This window comes from Numenius arquata, chromosome 8 (assembly GCF_964106895.1).
Source record: "Numenius arquata chromosome 8, bNumArq3.hap1.1, whole genome shotgun sequence".
NCBI classification, from domain to species: domain Eukaryota; kingdom Metazoa; phylum Chordata; class Aves; order Charadriiformes; family Scolopacidae; genus Numenius; species Numenius arquata.
The window spans coordinates 57991308-58013255 of NC_133583.1; the positions used below are offsets into that span (position 1 = coordinate 57991308).

The 21948-nt window shown below is 41.5% G+C and overlaps 1 long non-coding RNA gene across 1 annotated transcript in view; it reads left to right on the top strand.

Annotated features, from left to right (window-relative positions):
* Positions 1-21948, top strand: part of LOC141467036 (uncharacterized) — a 72154-nt gene that overhangs the window by 30206 nt on the left and 20000 nt on the right. Inside the window, exons 2-4 of the long non-coding RNA XR_012463326.1 lie at positions 3241-3376; positions 5090-5211; positions 11715-11779. This is a non-coding gene — a long non-coding RNA (uncharacterized lncRNA). The remainder of the gene's footprint in view (positions 1-3240; positions 3377-5089; positions 5212-11714; positions 11780-21948) is intronic.

Consider the following 21948-nt stretch of genomic DNA (forward strand, 5'->3'; position numbering starts at 1 on the left):
CCTGGTTTTCTGTGCTTCTCCAGGTATCCACTCTCGGCTCCTCTCAGAGATAGGGTATCCAGTCAGACCTGATGTGGCGGTCCTGGCTGAGTTAAAGCTCCCCTGAGATAGTCCATAACTGATCTGTCTCTGTTGTGTCAGCGTGCAATTTTGATGTTTATAAAGGGCTTGTCTATGCAAGGAAGAAATTCTGGAGAAATGTAAGATACGAATTTTAAGTAGGTTGCTGTGTGGAGGTTTTTATTGTGAAATAAGAATTATTTTAAAATTCAGCCAAAAAAAAGGTTTTTTTCCTGGTTTCTATTACATAAGAAGCCATGCAAATAATTTGCTTTACTCAGTTTTCTGTATAGACAAATAATACTAATTAAGTTTGTTCTGATTAATTGTTGACATTTAATTTGTTAGAATTTTGTTGTTTTGATTTCTCTTTTTGGGCTTTTTTCTGTGTGTTTCTTTTGTCCTAGAAAGTGAAGTTCAGACTACAAGGAATATGGTCAGTGTAGCTTTAACCACTCTGTTTAGTACATGTTTGTATAACCTAAAAACTCAGCCTTTCTAGTCTGTCCACTGATATCAATGCAAGTTTTTCATTAGCTTCAGTGAGTGTTGGATTAGGCTGGAGATATTAATTTAAAGTAATTTAATGGTGCTTTTTTTTTTTTTTTTAATCCCCCACCCATTTTAGTTTTCTACTTCCTTCCTTTTACAGAGGTGGAGTTTCAGGACTAGACATTCCAGTTTGCCAAAGACGTGTTGCTACTGAGGCCTGTAGCTATGGGGGACACCCATCAGTCCACTCATTATGTTAATTGCTACTCACTTAGAGGTTATTTGGTTGAGGCTGGCAATAGACAGTCAAGCTGGTCATAAAGGTTGTGCATAGCAGGAGAGCTCTGAAATCAAAGACAAATGCTCTTTGCTTCTCCGAGGGGATTTTCTGCCTAATTCGGGACTGCCTGGTGAGCGGGCGCTTACAGAGGTCTCGGCTTAGATTTCAGCCGGGTGCCCCAAGTTCACCACCTGAGACTCGCTGAGAGCCGCAGATCAGAAGTGGGCCCTGGGAATAGAGAGACAGTGATCCTTCGTGGCCATTAGCCAAGGAGCTGGGAATTTTGGTGACTATGCCCTGATTTATTAAACAGCTATTACTTCGGGGCTTTCCCCACCCCCCTTTCCTGATGTCCTTAAGTAAATATTCCTTTAGTAGTATGAAAGAACACTTACTGACCCATTTATAAACCATAGCCATTTACATGTCTCAATAAACTAACTTGTGGGTAGGGATTGGAAATGAACTGGGAGAGGCAGATGCTTTGAGCAGCAGCAGTAATGCAAATTTTGATTTATAAAGTTCTCTAATCAATCAATACAAGACTGACTGAGGGAATCAGATAATCTGAATAATTAAATGGCTTTTCAGGGACAAATTAAAATTTCTTATACATGCCACATCCATCTAAATTATGTTTGGTGTCCAGGAATAAATGGGTTCGTTGTTTTGTTTCATTCCTGTATCACAAATCTTTTGGCTTGTTTCTAGACCATTTTGGAAAAAAAAAAAAAGAAAAAAAGGATAAATGACAGTTTCTGCTCTTTTATATTGGAAATAGGACTCACAGAAAGAAAATGCTTGTTTCCATGCAGTTTTTCTTTAAACTTAGATCTATTATACCATCTCGCTTTTTACCCTCATAAGAGATGTTTCCACAACATTTTTACTATGTAGAGAATTATTTTACTATATAGATTTTTTTTCTTTTTGTTTGTTTTTACTCACTTCCTGCTTTCAAATGTGATATCCTGCTTCACCTCTGCATGAAGTGAGTAAGAGTGGGAATTATTGAATTTTCTCATGCTGCTTTCCACTTGCTTAAGGAATTACTATAGAGCAGGTTTCCCCAACTAAGGGGCACAAGAGTTTGAAGAGTCAGAAGGAGCAAGTATTTTTCTTTTATTTACTATACCAGGGTATAGTAAAAGAAGCTGGAGTGAGAGGGCACAAGGAGCAGAGTTTCCTCAGGCTAAATGGAAGGAAAATAATTCACAGATGCTCCTGACCCCGATTCCTCCCTGGTTCCTCAAGGTGTGTTTTCGTGGTTGGTTCAAGTCCACCTAAGTCTGCGCCGTGGCAGAGGTGTGGCAAAGAGGTGCCACCTTGTCCACCCCAGCTTCCGTGGCCTCTCCTTTTGCTCTTTGCCCCCAGTAGGGCTCACATGGTCAGGTAGAGATGCAGGAATTGAATCTGGCTGAAAGCTGAGCTGAAATAAAAAAAATATAAAAATATTTGAGGATACAAGGGAGGGGTGGGAATGCAGAGGCCAGGGGAAAAGTGGGACTCACAGCTTGAAGTGAAGGACCCTGGAACCAGATCTGTAGAAGACCAAAAGCTAGTCTTCAGCTAGTCTTCAGTTTGCACATGAAAAATGCTCCTCAGAACTACAGGCACTTGTAAATGAATATCGTGTCCATCTCCTCCACCCTCAATTAGTCATCGCATAACCAAGCTATACGCGTTTAGTCCTTTTCATCTTTCTTCTTGTCAAGCCCTTTAGCCTGTCCCCCTCACCTACTCATCCCACCAATCATTTTAATTAATCTCTGAATTTCTTTGAAACTACTAGTTTGTGGAACGGAGGAAAATGAGTAGGTTAGAGAGACAAGATTGTGAATGATGGAGGTGGGGCAAAGTTTGGAGACTTTGCAAGACCTGTTGGGTTACCTCTGGGGCAGGACAGCAACACTGTAAACACAGAGAAAGACTGCAGAAGTAGGGGAGGAACCACTTAAAACATTTTCCATTTTCTTAAGAATTCTGTCTGAGAGATTCAAACGCTGAATGTTTATGATGTGCAGCAACATATGAATCAAAGATTTGATATGAGTGTCTCTAAAGCAGATAGGTTGATCTTCTCTTTACCTGATAGTTATACTAGATTTCTCACTATTATTTTCCCATTCCCAGGTAGCTTTATAGAGGATTTCAGTGGTCATGTATTTTGTATTTTCATGTATTTGAAAACGTATTTTCAAATAAGGTATGAACTATATATTTCTTTATTCAAACTGTATGTATTGTATAATTTTTAATCAAAAAAATGACCAAACAGAAGTTAACTACATCGTCTAGAGATGAGTCTGAAAGGAACACTGGGGCCTTGCTCCCCATGCTTTTTCAGGTGTTACAAATCCAAATGTCACACCATTAACGTCTCTGTGTTCATTATTTCTATACCATAGAATAACCGGTGCTCCAAGAAATAGAGAGTTGGGAAAAGTTCCTGTCCTGTGGAGCTTACAGTCGGAAAAATCCTCCACACAGAAACAAGGCTGGCAGAATAGCAGTTGATCCGCAGCGGGAGCCCGAAGAGTGAAGGTAAGCAGTCGAGGAGGCCCTGGAGAACAGGTGGCATATGGGAAGCAGACGGCTGCGCTCCGCGTTGTGAGCTGGCAGCATGAAAAATTTACCATACAAATAGAAGCCCGCTAATGCTGAGTGCTGGGGAGGCGGATGAACACCTTTGAAAAGATATTTACTGTGTTTTGGGACAAAGGTCCCGCTGGAAGCAGGCATTTGTTCAGACATTACTGAGGTGTGGTTTCACTGGGGAGAACTGAAGTTATCTTTCTGGCATTTTGATTTTTCAATAAACACATATTAAAAGAAGTAGTGGCAACAAAATGCATTGATTTATGATTGACAATTATGAACCAAAGTCTCAGAATAACTGGATTTAACCATTCAGAGACTTTGGTAAAATAGCTCAGTTTTGATTAGGGTCTCAGAACGGATACAAAATGCATGGATTTTTAATTAATAAACAATCTGGCATCCTGTCAAAGTTGACACCTCACTCTGTCTTAGCAGCTGTTGGAACAGTAGGCTCCTGGCAACCTGGGATAAAGCGGTGTTTGCAACAGGGGAAGGAAAGGAAGCAAGTCTGCATGAGACCAAAAATGCCTTGTGTAAAGCACCATGGAGCTTAGGGATTTCCAGTGAGCAATCAACCTTTCCTTCGCTGTGCTGTGGGCTCAGGCTTGGACATGGACGGTGACTTTCTTTTACTGAATGGCACCAGTGGCTGGTGGCTGACAGACGTAAGGACACCTGTCCAAATTCGAGTAATGTTTCTGACGGTAGTAGCGACAAACAAGGAAAGCATTGAACAGTGAAAGTAGGTCCTGCAGGTTGTTCCTTCCCAGGGATTATAGTGGTGGAGCCTGTGGGGAAGTTTACAGAGTGCCTGCTCACGTAATTCAAATAGAATCATTCACTCTGGATGACAGTCATTTGTGTTGGAGTCATGGTGTGGGAGCAGTGACGGTTGCCAAATAGCCCAGGAAGGCACTGGAGGAAGGAAAGGGCACGGCCTGGGTAGGGCAATACCTGAAAGCATAACCAGAGTTAAAGATTTCAGTTTTGGAGAAGATGTTACTAAACTGCTACTCTTCCTCAATCCCATCTGAGTAATAATAAACAACCTGATCTCTGATCACAGCGGACATGTCACACAGCGTCTGTGTAGCTGCTCCCCTCTGATCTGGGCAGCCCTGTCCCCTCCCAGGATGGGAATGTCCTGGTCTTGTCCACAGCAGCCCCTTAAGCCTTTCATAGAAGAACCAAGATACCTGAAACCCTCAAAATTGCTCTTCTTTCCTCATTTCTTCAGTAAAAACTATATGTAGTTGCCGACGGTGCAGTGTCTATACGTTCCTGAGGAAGCAGAGAAGGAAAATTTAGTCCAGAGTCAGTATTGATCCCTACCTGAGATCTTGTTTTTCACAGTGGGTTGAGGAGCACTGCTCACGTACTCACATATGTGCTGGAGGAAGTACTGCATGAACAGCCAGCACTGCGTTTGGCAGACGCGTTGGTCAGCTCACAGGACTGTTTACACAGTCTGTTGAGAACATATGAAACATATAAAAAGCTATAACATTTGAATATATTAGAAACAAGTTCACGAGATGAAGGAAAATTTTTAGGATAAAAGGACAATAATAAAGCAAAGGCCTAATGGCTGTGATGGCTGCTAATTGAAATTTTAAATTTTACTTTTCTTAAAAATTTTATTTATTTTATTTTTAGGGAGCATAACTAGAAAGACGTTCCAAAAAAGGCTGTATGGTGTTTAGAAATCTGGGTACCAGCTGCAGTGTGCACATACTTGCAGAGGCTTCTGTTCAGCTAAGAACGGGCTGTAGACTCAGGTAAGTCCTGTGAGAGAGGTTAAGCACGTGTGTTGTAAGAGCTAATGGTACGACGTAGCCTTGTTCTATATAAGCATGTTTTGTGCTGATGTTTTCCAGTTACTGCGTTCCTTACAGTCAGTATAGGAAAAGGTGTGTGGCTGGCAAATCTGCAAGCCCGGACAAAGCAGTTCTGGGTGTGGATGCTTACAGCCTATTGCCAGGTGCTTCAAATAGGCATTTATGTCAAAGATCTGAGGTCAATTCAATGATAGCCAATTTCAGCCCGAGATGATTACATAAATATTAATAAGAACAGTGGTGTACTTCACATTTATGTTTCTGCTCTGCGAAGTATCTACCTTACCCTGTAGCAGTAGCGGTGGGGAATATATATCCCTTCAAGACAACCAAGAGAATGTACGAAGTGAAGAAAAATGTGTTAACTTCTTTAATGTAACCTCAGGAGTTTAATGAGAAATAATCTTATTTTTTTATATACCATCAGAGACAAACAGAACAGAATCAACTCAAATGGGATAGAACTGCAATCTTCCCTGGTTTTACCTCTCTGCTGAATGACCCTTAATCACTTTTTGCATCTCTGTGGCTTGGTTTCCCTGCCTGTAAAATGGGCACAATGAGACGGAAGTTCTGGTAAAGCGTGCAGATCTATGGGGAATAAATGCTGTACGAGTAGTATGAACTATTTTTATTTGAAAAAAAAAATGCATTAAGAAAAAAGGAGCAGAAAAGGAATGGAATTTCATCTGGAAGAAGATCTAGGATTAACTTAATATTTGTTACTGGCCCCGTTTGCTTTTAGGATATCAACCATTGACATTTTTATTGGTTCATCAGCCTTTTAATGTGTTTTGAATCTGACCCAGGACTGTGTAGAGCATGTCCTGGCACCTAGATTTACACCATTTTCACTCTCTGCTCACTCTCTGACATTTTCACCAAATATCTTCCGGTTGCTATGGGCCTGCTTTTTTTGGAGGGGCTTTGTTGTTGGTTTGGGGTTTTTTTTCTTCAGATTCAGAGTCTGTGCTGCGAGAGGCTCTGACAGTGGTTTGGAGCTGTTAATGTCAAAAATGCTGTGTAGGAGGAAGTATTACATGTCGGATTCCCAGAAGGGGGAAGGTGAGGCACAGCAATCAGCAACTCTCCAGAATCACACAGATAGTTTCTTTGAAGAAAAAGCCTTGATACTTAGTCCAAAACTTTGACAAGAAGAAAATCACGTGAAAAACGGGAACTCTTCTGCATTATACACCCCTCGGGGAAGAGGGCGAGCGCCACAACAGCTCCTTCCTCACAGGAGTGGGTATCGCTACTACTGGGGAGGTGAAGTTTACAGCCCCCTTGGATGCTTCCACCCAATAAATCTGCACCTAAGCTTTCTTGCCTGTTTTTACATGAGTGTTACATCTTAAAATGCTATCCGTATAGCAATCATTTTTAAGGAAAACTAAGGAGTGCTTTTTAGCAGATGTAAATCAGCACAATTTAGGATGTTGCTAGTTCCCCAAGTGCTTTCGGCCAGCGCTGCTGACAAAAGAGGCAGTCCTGCCCTCTTCCTGCTCCCACGCTGTCCCCTCCCTTGCGCTGACACAGCCATGAGGTGAAACGTGTTGGGAAATACATCCCCGTTCAAATCTATCCCAGCAAAAAACCTGAATGGCTGGGGAGAGAGGCATTTGCTACTTTGCAGGGTGTCACCAGCACATCCCGGATTAAAGTCCTTGTGGAACTACCGTGTTAGTGCAATTCACTGATCTCTGTGAAAGCCAGGAGCGTCCCTAGTGTGTCCCAGCAGCTTCTGGCTAAAAGAGAATTGCGCCGCGGCTGGAAACTCAATCAAGCGAGCTTCAAAACGTTTCATTCATACATGGTCCTCAGTTGATTCTTAATATACCTTTACTATAGCCGGTGGTGCTTCATAAGCCTGTCAACATTGCAGTCGAACAAAGGCTGGTCTCAAGACTTTGTGTTGTGTAAATAAACCTTGTGCCTGGCAGGGTGTCACTGAGTTAATGTAAAGCCTGAAAAGGGGAGGGCGTGGGAGCAGCACGCAGGCCTTAACATTCTGTTTTCTGCACAGGATTGCAACAGGATTGCAACAGCCCAGCCTATCTGAGCCACTGCACGTACCGTAAACATGTCTCTGCACTTGAATTTGATAGGGGTGGTGATAAAACAATATACCTTTCTGGGAAATGGTAATGGACAGCAAGGTTTTGTTTTAAGGAAATTCCAAATAAACAATAGCAGTTTTCTCCTTAGAGTGCTGATGCTTTCCAGGTGGCCCACCAGACAGCCAAGCAAAGGAAATGTATATGGCAGCATTCACTCAAGGGTTAAAGTTTCAGGGTAAGGAGGGGGAATGTCAAAAATCTTATGAACCTTAATAGTTATGCTTACATCTTTGTGGTAGCTTTGACTTTTTTTTTTTTTTTTTTTTACTTCTCACAGATCAGTAATCAAGGGACGATTGACAGGAATAACCCCCATGGTAAAAATATACAACTGTTATTGAAAGAAACAGCATTTCATATGCAAAGCTGTCTGGTAAAGTGCATGCTCAAGGTGCTTTTTCAGGCCTCATGGGAAGTTTTACAAAGAGCAAGCTACCTTAGCAAGTGCTTTTCTGTTACTTTCAAAATCCTCTGTTGCTTTTTTTCTAGAGTGGTTTTCCCACAAAAGGTGATACAAACCATAAGAAAAGTCTCAGTAGAGCTTACCGCTCCCCCTACCCCCTTCTCTCCGTCCCTTCTCCCCCAAACACTGGGAGCCCTCAAAAATATTTTAGTATCCTGGAGATTAAAAACAGTGTCTTTAATTTGTATTTGTCTTGTAATAGCTCTGACTTTCACTGCCTTGTCCTCCCCTTTATTGGGAGTACATGTGTGAGCACTCCCTCTAATGTTGTTTATAAGCTCGCTGTCAGGTTCAATAAGCAGTTTCTTAGCAGGGCACCTTCCCACGTGAAGGAAATGTTTCCAGTTCTTGTCTTAGCTCTTGCTTCCTCCATGTGCAGTGTCTTGACAAGACACAGCAGAGAAAACAGACGTGAGCATCAGCGGTATCAGTAAATCTGAGCTGATAAATGGAAATTAACTCTAGAACCTCATGAATCTGCTGGCAACTTAGATGTAGGGCAGCTGTTTACAGGGCATTTTATAGATGTTCCAGTTATGCGAGTTTTGCACCGTGCCTATTTTAAGTTTAGGCATTTTATTAATAGTGGATCTGGAAAATTTTAGAACTGTAGTACAGCAATGCATCTCTTGGGTAACGCTGAAAAGAATGTGGTAATCTGTTTAAGGATGTAAATAGGGATATTGCTAAAGAGAATCGAGATAAAATGTAAATGTGAATAATTGCTCCTAAGACAAAATAAAATTGACAAGCAGCCAGGTAGAAATTAGAAATGTAACTAGTTTTATACCATGGGTACTAAATCATACCGGTGGAGTCTCAGGTCTAGTCAAGTGAATGGCAAACCCACTGCTAACTTGTAGAACCAAGGATTTCCCCTTCGTGAATAGGTACAGATAAGTAAAATTTCCCAGAGCAGAAAAACATGTTATAGAAATGGCCAGATTTTCAGCTTTGAAGTAGAAGAGATACTTTCATTTTCAGTATCTCCATTAGAGCTGCTTTTTTTGTAAGACCAGGAGTGATAACTCTTGTGTCTGAGCCAAAATTCCAACCTAAGCAGAATGTACTCATCTAAATTTCCCTTTTGGTTTCATTTGGACAAGGTATTCTTTGGTGTAGTGTTGCTGTGTACTGTTACAGCAGTTGCTGTGTTGGGAGCTTGGGAAGGTGCCCGCATGGAAGAGGTTACATAAAAACTAGACCATTGTAAGCTCAGAGAAACCCCTGAGTGTGATGATTATAAGAGAAAACAATTAGGGAAAACACATCAAAGAATCTCAGTGAGAGTCCTAAAAGGAAAAATACTGATTATATTTGTTTTGATTTTGTCTTACATGAAGTAAAAGATGTGTGGTGTGTCCTGGGTCGCCACCCCTAAGGGGTGTGTGCTTAAAGACAACAGAATCAGACTCCAAGACTTCGGTGTGGTTTATTTTGGTTGCAGGGCTGGGAAGATAAGATATAATTGTACCATATACATAGTGGTGCTATCAATCTGATAGATTATACTTCCCATACACCCCTGAGCACCTTGCCTACCCTTTGCCTGCTAATCTGTTTCTAGCAGGATAACTCCCAGCTTTCTGACCTTTCAAGAAACTTTCAACTGCGATTTTTAAAACAGTCACAAAAATGTTTTTCTTTCCCCAAATGTGCAATTATTCTCTCCGATGAAAGCGGTCAGAGGCATGAAATAGGTAACATTGATTACTAAAGCTGGTGCGCAAGTTCAGGTTCAATAAATTGTGAATCTTAGGGGCTAAGAATTGTTTAGAATTCCATTCTGGGTCTGGGAATAAGAGGAGACATTTATTGATAGTCCTGTTGTTCACACTCCACCAGATTCTAATACTGTTATTTTAGAACAATGTTAGATTCATTTTTTAAACTTTGTTAGACTCGGTCTGCCCTGGGAACCACGTTAGAAAAGTTTTGAATTAATAAAATATGCAAAATGTGGTTTTAGGGCTCTCTTTTAATGTGGAAAGGGGAAGAAAGGTTTTAGTCAGTTAGAGCAAATCCAGTAAGGGAACTGTTTACTTAATGCTCTCACAGTTATTTTTTTAATGTGCCTTTTCAGAGCTTTTCAGCTGGGTTTAGTTCATGTGGACCAGCATATCAAATAATGTTTTTTCTACTGATACATATTTTTCAGTTGTTACTCTGACTTCAGGTGTCACAGTCATTTTCTATCATCTGGCACAGTGGTATAGTAGATCCCAAAAAGCTAAAGGAAAATAAATGAACAGGACTTTGTAAATGGGAGAATATAAAATATAATCCCTACAGACTTAAAATTTAGGTAGGAAGATTGCATCTGTGTTTATTTTCCCCTGAAAATAGCAAGCATATATAAATTAGCTGCCAGTAAGAATATTACAGATTCTTGTTTGATATGGCTTGTATGCGTTGTGTGACTTTTACCTGAAAATCCTAAGAAAATGGAAGGCAACAAAGCCCTTATAGAGTCCTAGTGAGAATATTGTCTCTCTTCCCAAGTCCACGTAGTGGTTGTGTGTAACATACATGCACCTATAGGTGGTGTTTTTATCTGAAATGGCAGGAAAAGCGCCACTTTCCATCTCAGGAGTTGCGGTGCTTCCCTGGCTGCCTCATACTGATGATCATTTTAGGACTTCTTTTTTCACCTCGGGAAAGACACTGGCAATAGTGTATATTATTTTCCTTCATCAACAAAAATAAATTGTAAAAAATGCAAGGTATAGGAACATACTCTGTTTGTGCCAGATAGGTGATACATTGACTTTGCTGGTTGTGCATATTTGGCTTTGGCCTTTTAGAGCCTTCTTGAGTTAGGGTCCAAGCCGCTTAAGAAATTACCTTGTACTTTATGCTTTTGCCTATAAACAAGAGGTTGCTTGGAACAAAACGTTCTACGTGAGAGATCCTTGCATTTTCCTTATATCCTTCTGCCATCTTCATTTGGTGACACACTGTAAAATCCACTAATTTTCCTGACTCGTTTGGGACTCTGGAGAGCAGATGAATTTTTCATGAGAAAGAGAACGGAGAATGGGCGTAGACAGCAACGTTTTCTTTCGGACCTTAAAGGCTAAGAGAATTTTTTTTTTGTCTGTGATGTCCTGCTCTTGTGCATTAAGTGGATTGACTTTTTGTCCAGATCAGGAGTCTAATCTTTTTTCCCTTCTTAAGAGAAATATAAAAAAGTCACTCTGTTTATATTAACAGTGGACCTAGATTCATTTAGTTTTGATCTGATCCTCACAAAGCATCAGATCTGTTTGCAAAACTAACAGAAGTGTAATGGCAAGAGCAGCAGTGGCAAATATCTTTTCTTTTTTTCTATTTTTTTTCCTCCTTAATATCAAAGCTAAAAATGGGTCTTGATTTATATGCAGGGTTACTGATTCATATACTGTTAAAGCTATATAAGAATACATCTAAAGCCTAGCACAGTTTCTAAACACAGGAAACATATGTAACAATAGTTATTTATGCTGAATCTTTTTTTCACTACATACTCTGTTTTACCTTTGTTACTGAGGGCACTAACGCTGCATTAATGTAAGCAGCAAACTTCTGCATTTATCTTCATTTTATTCTTCCAAGTCACAGCAACACGCTGGAACGAAAGCCATTGTCTATAGCAAACCTTCTAAAGTCTTTTAAGGGCATCCATCTGGATAGACTTTGTGGTTGTAGAAGGGCTGATGCCGTAAGTATTCGTTCCACTTAGTGGTCTCATTGATTTTTATTTATACTCTTTGCAGGTTGCACAGAGTCTCAGTTTGAGTAAGAATTTCAGAATGTATGCTGAATTCAGGAATTACAGGCTTATTTTAAACTAAAACAAAGGTTTCTGTATCTGTCCATAGGATGCTTAAAGCGGTGGCTCAGTAGACTGTTCAGTCTCCGGAGAAGCAGATGAGAAGTGCAGTTGGTAAGTGCTGTTAAAAACCAGGTGCATAAGTTTGAAAATGTTGATCCAAATCACATTATTATAAGTAGTAGGGAAATGTCACGACTTACTGAGATTAAACAAAGACCTGCTTAGAATCTTATGACTTCAGCTCATAAATGGATTTCATCACTCATTACAGCTGCATAAACAAATGCATGTGGTACATATGCATGTTTTGTTTTTGGAAGTTGTTTTTTAAATCCCCTCAGCGTTTTTTTAATTGCTCCTAATGAGCCAACGTTCCCTAGTTCTGGAGCGATGCCTCGTGTACCTTGAGCAGTGTAGCACTGTCATTGCTTTTAAGGGAATAGTTTGCCTGCTTTTCTCCCTTGCTGGCAGCTGCACTGCTTTGGCAAGCAAGTTATTTTAAAGCAGAAATTTACAATATGAAACCTGGTATCAAAACTTTTATTCCTTTTATGAAAGTGGTCTTACCTTGGTGCTCTCTTGGAGCAACAGAAATGTAACCTCAACCCAGTCAACAGTTGGAGAAAACCCTACCCAATGTCTGAGCTCTTACTGGATAAGTTTGTCACGTCTCTAGATATTTTTTAGTTGTTTCATGTAATTTTTCATGTTGTCTGTGGCCTTGTTTCTCCGATGGGCCTCTCAGAAGGAATCCTAGAGTCGTATGCCCTATGATTATCCATGGGTAATTAGCACTTCTCCCGTGTTTTCTTGACAATATGTTGCAAGTGGGATGTAGCAAGATTCATCCAAATTTTGGTCTTCCTGCTGCGAATGTTACCTGAAGGCACTAATCATGGCAGTAGTTTGTGATGTAGAGAGGACGCTTGTCTGTGGATTTAAAAAGTGGTACAGATCAATACTATCAAGCAATTCTCATACCTCTAGGTTAAAAGTTGCTGCTTTCAGTTAAACCTGTGCTATTCAGCGTTTAACCTCAAAAAACTAAGACGGCAAAATAAAACATACAGGTAATTCCTTGAATTTCAATATGCCATTTCATGACTGGGATGCTGTATTATTCCTGGATGGGTAATGTTTCATTTTAATGTTACAGTTTAAGTTTTTTTTAAAAAGCATATCTAAAGGAAAAATTACTTCTTTTTTTTTGCCAAAGAAAAATATGGAAGGACAGTCAGTTTTTGTTGCCATTTTCTGGGAAAGATTTAAAAATCAAATTTAAGAATGGATATGATTGGGAAAAAAATGTACTTTTTTTTTCTATTTTACTCACAACCTTCTCTTTTTACTTCTAAAAACTAGAGTCAGGAACATAAAAAGAGCAACGATATGGGACAGTTCATGGTCAAGGGTGCTTACCCATATATCCTATATAGATGGATGTGGCCTGAAGTGGTTTAGTTTGTTTTGCTCCTTTGAGAAATAAAACAAGTCATAAAAAGAAATGTTACCTTAAACTGAATGAAAGTAAGATCTTTGTGCTTTTCTGTCAAGAGGCCTTAATTTTTAGGCAGCTGGGGAGGAGTTTTAATCATGTGTTCCTAAAGATTGCTTAATTGAATTGCTGGGTGTCTGAGGCTTAGGTGTCCTGCCCCTTCTGTTAAAAGTCTTCAGGAAATCCAGCTGCTCGTCACCTCTGGAAACCTGCCCTCTTATGTAGGTGGCTAAAAAGATACCTGACATTAGAGACTGGCGCTCCAAAATGTTGCCTTGAATGCCTTAAAAATGTCACATTCAAAATCAAGTACGGTTCACCCACAAACCATCTGCCTTTACTGATCTGAAAACCATCTTTCTAATTAATTAAGCCTCTCCGCTTCCTAATAAGGCCTATTTGAAACGCTCGCAGGCTGGAGACGGCGGGGCTGTAGGTCTGCATTGAGCAGGAGTGGGGCCGTGGCCAAGGGTCCCCCCCCACCGGAGGTGGGCCAAGGTTCTCCGGGGAGCCCTGCCTGGCCTTACCTTGCTGGGCTTGCTGTGCAGCTCCCAGTACAGAGCTGGGGAAATACCTGGCTTTCTCCTTATAAGGCCAACGAGCTGCTGCGGGAGCCCCGTTCCTGCCCCAGCGCTTCCTGGCTCTGCTCAGCCACAGTCCTAAAAAGGCAGTTCCTTGCTCCCGCTTCCCACAGCTGAACTCCCCAGGGAGAACAGCCCTCCCCAAGTCAGGCATTTTACTTACAAGGAGAGCCGGACTTAGGGATTTTGCCATTGCTTCTCAAGGAAGCCGTTGTGTTTACAAGCACTGCTGGGGTTATCCTCTCGTTTTAGTGAATAAGCACTGAATAGTGAAAAGTATAATAGAGCGCAGTGTCTGAGCCTGCAAGCTCCGCACAGGCACATTTCACCATGGTATAGATCCCTATAGGGTCCTGCGTAGGGAAGGAGCTGCACCGTGTGAAGCAGTTCAGAGCCATAGTCTTAAAAGCATATTAGGTTATGGTTTTATAATAGAAAGTACTCGGCAGCAATATGAGCTCAAAGCAATTCACGTCCTTTTTCCTCCCTCCCCTGGCTGCCGTTCCTGCGCTGCCTCGTTGCCTCTGCTTGCTTAGTTCTTTGTGGGGGCCATGCTGGGTTCTTGGTTTGATTTGTTCTGAAAGCCAGCAGAGTTTTCTGCTTGGATTTACAGTGTGGCTTCACAAAAAGTTGTGCTAGTGGAACAGAGTGAGTGGTGGATAGGGAGGAGGGGGATAATTACTCTAGTTATTAATACCCCATGCTCTTCCTAACAAGAAACCGAAGCTGCTGTATTCTCCTCCTGAATAAAAACTCTTCAACTGCTGAATATTTTATTAGATATTTTTACAGGTTTAATTGAAAATTTCTGAAGGATCTGCTTATTGGCTTATTTATTTCACATGCCAAGTTACAAGCTTAGTTACAGTCTGATAGATTTTTAAGGACAAGTTCTTTACTGGAGCCAGATTTTGGAAAGGCTTGAATATGCTAATTCAGAAGGGGTTTTACACGGGATTTTTTCTTTTTATTAAATCAACAAATCATCCTCGCTTAATTTGAAAAATTAAAGAGGAGTGCTTTTTGGATTTAAGATCTGTGAAATTCTGGCAATGTGCAGTGCACTGAGTGGTCACGTACCCGTTTCAGAAAGGGGCTTAAAATACTTCTTTTCTGAGGGGGCTATTTGGGAAAGGTCCCCGGACAGTGAGCGTGGTCTTTCGAGCATGTGAGACATTGGGGCGCAGCTCACAGAGTTTGAACACGTTGTACTCGGGCACAGCAGTTTGTCTCTTCAGAGCCACATGCTTCCTTCGTTTATCAGGCTGCTCCTGGCAATTCTCTTCAACCTTTGGACTTTATGGCCTCTCTCAGGATGTAGCACTGCTTCCCTAATATCTCTTCTCTTGTCTTTTGCCAAGTTTCCAGCAGGCAACGAGGCCGTGACAAGCAGGGTCACAGGTGTTGAAGGAAGTGAGCGGCACAAACAATTATTATTACAAAACCAGATTCCACGGTTACAAGGATGAAATACTGCTTTTCTTTATGAATCTGTCATACCCTCACCATCTTCTCTTTTTCTGAGAACATAAGGGGTTTTCTAGCTCATTTTTCTTTTGTACCAGTGCTAGGTGTGTGCCTGTGGATTTAGTAGGTGGGGTTAACAGTACTGATGGTGTAGATTAAAATAAAAAAAAAACAGAAGAGAGAATGTCATGCCCTCATTAACTGCACGTTGTTAGCAGAGATCTGTGTTGTAGATTTTCTAATGTTGTTTGTATACTGTTGGTTCCTTAAATATGCCCGTGTTAAAACTCAAGTAATTCACATGCTTGAATGGTGCTAAAGGAGATATTTAGGAAGAAACAGAGATCAGACAATAAGGAAGAGAGTAATTAGAGAGAAACGTTGATCAGGCAATAAGGAAGAGAGCGATCGCAGCTCTGGTACGACAAGGCAGGAGATGGCATGTCTGACCAACAGCTATGGAATTTAATAATATAGGAGGAAAACCCATTTACAGCTATAGGTTTTGGACACTAAATATAGAAGAGGAAGGTTTAACAAAATCCTGGTTGGCAAAGGGACACTCCAGGCTCTGTCAGAGAAGGTAGAGGGTAGTCAGAAAAGGTTACGGTGGAATATGGGAAATACTCACTAAATAAATTCTTCCCCTTAGCATTTTTGGCTGGCTGCTGGTAGGGGTCCCAATGTGCACCGTGTGTCACGTTTTGTGATCCAGAGCTTTGGAGGATGGATGTTGTTGGGAAGACAAACGCACAAAATGACAGTGGGAGGACTGCCAGAAGCACAGTAGTTACTCTGAATTCAGAAAGTTCACTTTTTAAAGTGAAAAACAACTTTTCTGCAAACTGTCCTGTCTTCCACATCGTGTCATTAAAGCAGACTAAAAGGTCTTCTAGAAATTTTAGAAAAATTTAGAATTTTTTTGACTGTTAGAAAAGTTCTTTTTATACACAAAGCACTTGAACGCACCCGAACTACAGTCGATCTGAATTAACAACCCCCATCTCGTGCTCAGTAGTGCCATTCTCAACCTGTGATTGTGTTGCTTTTCTTAGTCCAAAATGCAGCGGCTCTGCATGGGGCTCTCACTAGTCCTTGTTTACAGACAAATTTGTAGCAGAGCAACTCCATCAGCTTTACTGATGTTAATATTTTTTTATAGACTATTCCAGCTGCGTTCCTGTGTCTGAAGACAGTTATAGTGAAATCAGGGACATGTTCTCCTTCCAGTATGTGAATTAAGTTGGATTCTAGAAGCACATTTCAGAAGATATAAACCTGCTGACTTCAGAAGGTTTCCCTGCTTTTACCCTACTGATAGAACAGTGAGACCTTGTGAAGGTTTTGAAGGTAAAATTTAGAAACCCCACTGTCTCATGGTAACCCTGGTGTTAGCCCTGTGTGCAGTCTCAGCCCTTTGTTCATTCTCTAATCATCAATCTCCAGTTAGTTCAGGGAGACTTGTTGTGGAAAAAGGTGACTAAAGGTATCTGAATTTGCCCTTTAACCATGTGAGGAATTCAATTGCAATTCTGATAACGCGGGTTAAAGCACACTTTAGAACAAATGGGTTTAACAAGCTAATGTTGTTAAAACTGTGCATATTAAATGTCATCTGTGCTTATAAATGGGACCTTTATCAGGAAATGCCACTAAGAATCTAAGGAATCCTTAACGAATAGCTTATTACTTCCAGGGATGGGCTTTGTAGGTAGTTTATATAAAGCTAACATTTTAGTGTTAGCGTATATTTGGTCAGTAAGCAAATACACTTTCATAGTAGGTGTGTTTCGATGTAAATAGTACAAGCTCATGTGTTCTAAGCTGTCAATGTCATTGCCACTTGTGAAAATCAAACTTGCAGAATTTAGAGAATCAACCATCACAGCTCAGCTTACTCGTTGTTGCTTTAAAATAGTATGTTGGAAATCAGTTCTGGGGAAAAAAAATATTGTTACTTGACTCCTAGTAGCCTGTGGATCATATTCATTGATACTTCTAAGGCTGTTGTGATTTCTTTTTCGCTAATTGTGAATTCTTCTGTTTGAATACAAAACCCAAACTCTTCAATGCTTGCAATAGACATCCTGAAGGCAAATGGACTAGTTAAAGCCCTCAGTAACCTGGTCGGACCTCGGAGCTGCCCCTACTTTGAGCAGGAGGCTGCAGTAGATGTCCTTTGGAGGTCCCTTTCAACATGAATTATGCTATCATCTTGTGATTTGTAAGAACGATTAAGGCTAATTTTGAATCTTCATTTGGGGTATCATACTTTGAACCTTTTTGGAATTGTCACTTTTCAGAAAAGGCTGTCACGCTGTCACCTGCCTAACTCTAATCCCACAGTCAGTCCCACTGAAGTGGAATGGTAAGAGATGTCATGTTATCCTTTAAACATGGTTACTCAATTGAGTACGCCACTGTGCACACAAGGCAGTGCTAGCCACAGCTCTGGATGTTCAGCATGTCGCAAGAGCTAGACCACATGTATATTATCCACATTTTAAAAAGGTTTCATTAAGAATATTTGATCTGGCATGCCAAAAACTTAGCAATGTATCATTAGGCTTTTTTAAATATCATGGCTTCAGGATTTATTTGGGCTGGGAGGGAAAATATGTCTTCTCGAGGCATGTGAGATGTCTTCTCTGTATTTTCTGGGTTGTACAATTTCTATGACATTTGCATTGCAACAGGCAAAGTAGTAAAATAGTGTCAGAGTGCTTAATACAACTCACGGGGCCTGAGGTATTTTTCATGGGCCTTAAGAGCAACATGCGGTGATACTCAAGGAGTTTACCAAAAGGATGGTGGCATTTTCCGGGGCTCTTATCACAAGTGGGTACAGCCCAGCTTTTAAAGGTACTAACCAGAAACACCTTGAAGTGCTGGGCTGTAAACTACAGCAGACCAGTGTCTGTTGTGCAAGCTGTTTGATTCTTGTGGTAAGGATGGGAACCTTAAAAATTGGGTAGGGTAGAGAGCAGGAAATGGGAGCCATTACAGCAGTCCCAAGGGAAGTGGTTCCACTTGTGAATCACAGTCCTGGTTTCGCCGTGCTGTGTGGGAGTGGCGTCCTGTCCCAGGCGGATATTGCCGACTTCTGGGGCCTGGCAGGTCTGGCTGCCGCAGCGGAAAACGGAGCAGGAGACACAGTCCCACCAGCATCACTTCTCCACAGCCTGCCCTCCTCATTTGGGCAGCTGGAGCAGGGGAGAATCAGGACCTGTCAAGCCCTGTATGCCACGTGAATTATGTGATACGGTCCACTGCTATTAAGAAGGTGACCAGAGAGTGACAAGGACTGCACTCCTTTACTGAAGGGTTTGACCACATGCCACAGAGGCCTTGGGTTATCCTGGGGAGAACAAAACCTACTACTGTGTGAGACAGCCCAGGTTGCCAAGTCTTGTTCTTTCCTCCCCCTCCATGAGTCACATGGCTCTGGCAGAGCCTGGAGCCCGTCTCACAGTGGCACAGGAACCTCCTGCCCTGGCTCGTACTCCAGCCTATCCTAGAGGAAACCCTCTGTATAGGCTTCTGGGCTCTCTTGCTGCACCGAAGAGCTGCCACACCCCGGTTTCTTCAGGCCTTCTTGTCAGGGCACCGCTGGCTTACTCATAACGGTTACAGACATCAAAACCAGGCAGCCCCTCCTCTGCTCTGTGGCTCCTCGAGGCTTTTTCAGTGCTGGAAGGAACATGCCCCTTCACTTTGTTCTGTTTAGTCCAAAGGCTCCTCCAGGAGCTGTTTCCATCCATTCTCAGGAGGAGAAAGCAGAAATGAAAGAGAACCTGGCAGTTGAGTGTTGCTGTTATTTATCCTTCCTAAGCCCAGTAATGAGATAAATCCCCACACTACTCTTCATCCAAGGCTTGTGTGTGTTTTCTGTAGAATACTAGCAGTGCCTCTACGTTGGTAGCACAACTCCACTATTTGCAGTTTGAGAGACAGTGAGTGGGCGCAAGGGATGACGTGGAGAAGGGACAGAGCTGCGTCTCCCACTTCTGTATCTTTCTACACTCATTAAGCGGACCTTCTTCCATCTCTGATGCAGAGGTGCACAGAGCCGTACAACAGCTCACTCACCGATGAGCAGATCATTTAGAGGCTTCTATTGTTCATAAATCATGGCAGAGAGAAAGCCAACATCTGAGTCCACAAGGCTTCTGGTAATGTTGTGGCTCACCAAAGATCTTTCATCTCAGCCCTTATTTCTTGCTAAGAACTCGTCATCTCAATCATGGAGCTAGAGGTGCAGCTGCACCGATAATATTGGGACCGTAGCTCTTTGATATAAATTTGTGTTAATTTTATGATATTAGGAAGCTGATGCAATGGAATTTTTGTATCATGAGATGTCTTTGCAGCAGCAAAGTCTGTCATTAAATCTTAATGGCAATCCAGGGAAGTGCTTGCCATTTTGGACAAAAGGTGGCACTTATCTAGTAAAGTTAACAAGGGAGTGAAACTCACCAGCCCTGATGGGAGTGACCTAGGGCAGGTCTATTGGTCTTTTGTGGGTGGACTTCAGCTTTGTCTTCTCATGTGTCAAGGTCTGCTCATAGCCAGGTGTAAACTACTTCCGTTAGAGGAGTTAAGTGCTTATGCTAAAGTAGCTTCTTGCCTGGAACAATAACCCCTGCTAAGGGCCTGATTTTATTAGGTCAATAATTAGCTAATTTGGCATACAGCTGTGCCTGAGTAGGCTCTTGAATTTCATGTTCCATCTGACTTGCATCCGGTGAGTTCAGTTTAGTTTGTAAAGGACAGTTCACGTATACCATGAAGGGGTTGTAAAAAGATTTGTTGGAGGAACAAAGCGGGAAACCTCACATTGGAAGTCTCAGGCTACATGGGAGAGGAAAAGAAATGAATGTGTCTTTTCCACAGAAATTAGGTTTAGCTGAAGGGCCAGTCTAATTCATAGGAAGCAAGCTGGTCTGGAGGAGCTGTATGGTTCAGAAGAAAGTCCTTCCATCTGCCTGGATCCTGTACCCTCACAGAGGACCTAATATAACCTGGAGAACCTGCTAGAGCTATAATGAAGCTGAGACACGGTAATCTGCACACAATTGATTTCTGGGCTTTCAAGGGAATCTTTGTACATAGTTCTGAATTCACATTTGGTCTGCTTTGCTGTGTTTTCACCATCTTATGGCCCACCAGGATTACACAGTGGGCTGGGTTCCCCCCAGCTGAGGTTACAGGGAAGAGTATGTGCAAGTTACAGAGGAATCATCAGGATCAACAGAAGGCTCCTGGATGAAACAGTTGTAAAGCACTGGAAAGAGGACCCATGTTTTGTGCTTAGAAAAGCCAAACTAGGCTAATGCTTGGAATTCATTCACTCCACAGAGGCTCACCACACGTGAGTTTGGAAGTTGATTCCATGTTAAATTGGGAAGGACAATCAGATCTGTTGTGTAGGGACAGCGGTCATCTCTGCTTTCACTAGCATCTCAAGAACAGTGCTTTCGGGTGATTTTCCCACCTGCCTATAAGCTTAGGTAAGAGAAAACAGTGACATCGCAGGGTCTTTAGGATTCTTCTTTTAAACTTCCTATCATTAAGAGAACTGGAAAGCATGGAAAGGATTTCAGGGGTAGGAGTGCAATATCTTCTGAAAGATAGAAGAATACTAGCAAAAATTGGATCTGTTCAGATGGAAACAGTTTCTTTTAGGGACCTCTCATAATAGTTTCCCCAGTCAAATACCCTTTTTACTTTAAAAAGTGTGAAGAATTTCTTCTGCTTTAGGGTAGGCTGAAAGCAACTCAAAACATTGAGTATCCCTCGGTAACTGCCATTTTCTTAGATAGTTATAGCATCTTGGAAGCTGGCCCTTTATGATAAAAGGGGAACATTTTTTAATTTCTGTATAATTAAACAGTCTTCCCAAATTCATGGTAGGGTTGCACAGTGTGTTGAACCAAACTGTGTACCTGAACATGAAACCCACCAATCTTACAAGTTATTTTGTGTTTGTTATTTTGTGTTGTTGTTAAAGAAAAAATAGTAAAGTCAGGAGGGGAAGTGAAATTGCTTACTACCGAGTTCTAGTTGTTATTTTTAATGTAACAGTACCCCATTCCTGGATGGGGAATATTTGTGAGGTGACAGGTGGATGCATAAGGAGCACTAGGAAACCGGGAGGTTAGGTCAGGCCACCGGCACCAGGAATTGAACAAGATCTAGGGCTAGGAATCCTAGCAAACCTTCAATTAGATATTCAAGCTAATGAGAGAGAAGCTTAACCTTAAAGACATCCTCTTCCTGGTGGTTTCTTGTACTCCTGAGTGCCAAGGCTTGTGGTCCTATGATCACAGATCTGCAACAGCAGCTTTAATGGCAGTAGTATATACAGGTCAGCTACCCACCCAATATCACTGGAGCTTTCAAGTGCACATGGGCTGAATTAGCATTTCTATTTAACCTCTGCTTTTTGTGAAAATGTTCCCAGGTGCTAATCCTTGTGTTAGTGTCATGAGCTGGAAAAGCCTTGGGTTGAAATCCAAGCAGCATCTTAAAAAACAATGAATGTTTTTGTCATTGTCTTGACTGGCAGACCGAACCCAACTTGGTGGGATTAGTTTGCAAGTAAGAAATGTGCTCAGACTGACAGCTTGTACGTTGTGTTGTATCTTCCAAAAGAATTTTTACAGTCTCTAGTTCTGAGTTTCAAAAATAGTATAGGTTTATAACTGAAAGACTGGCAGATGTTTAGCTGTGGTGGA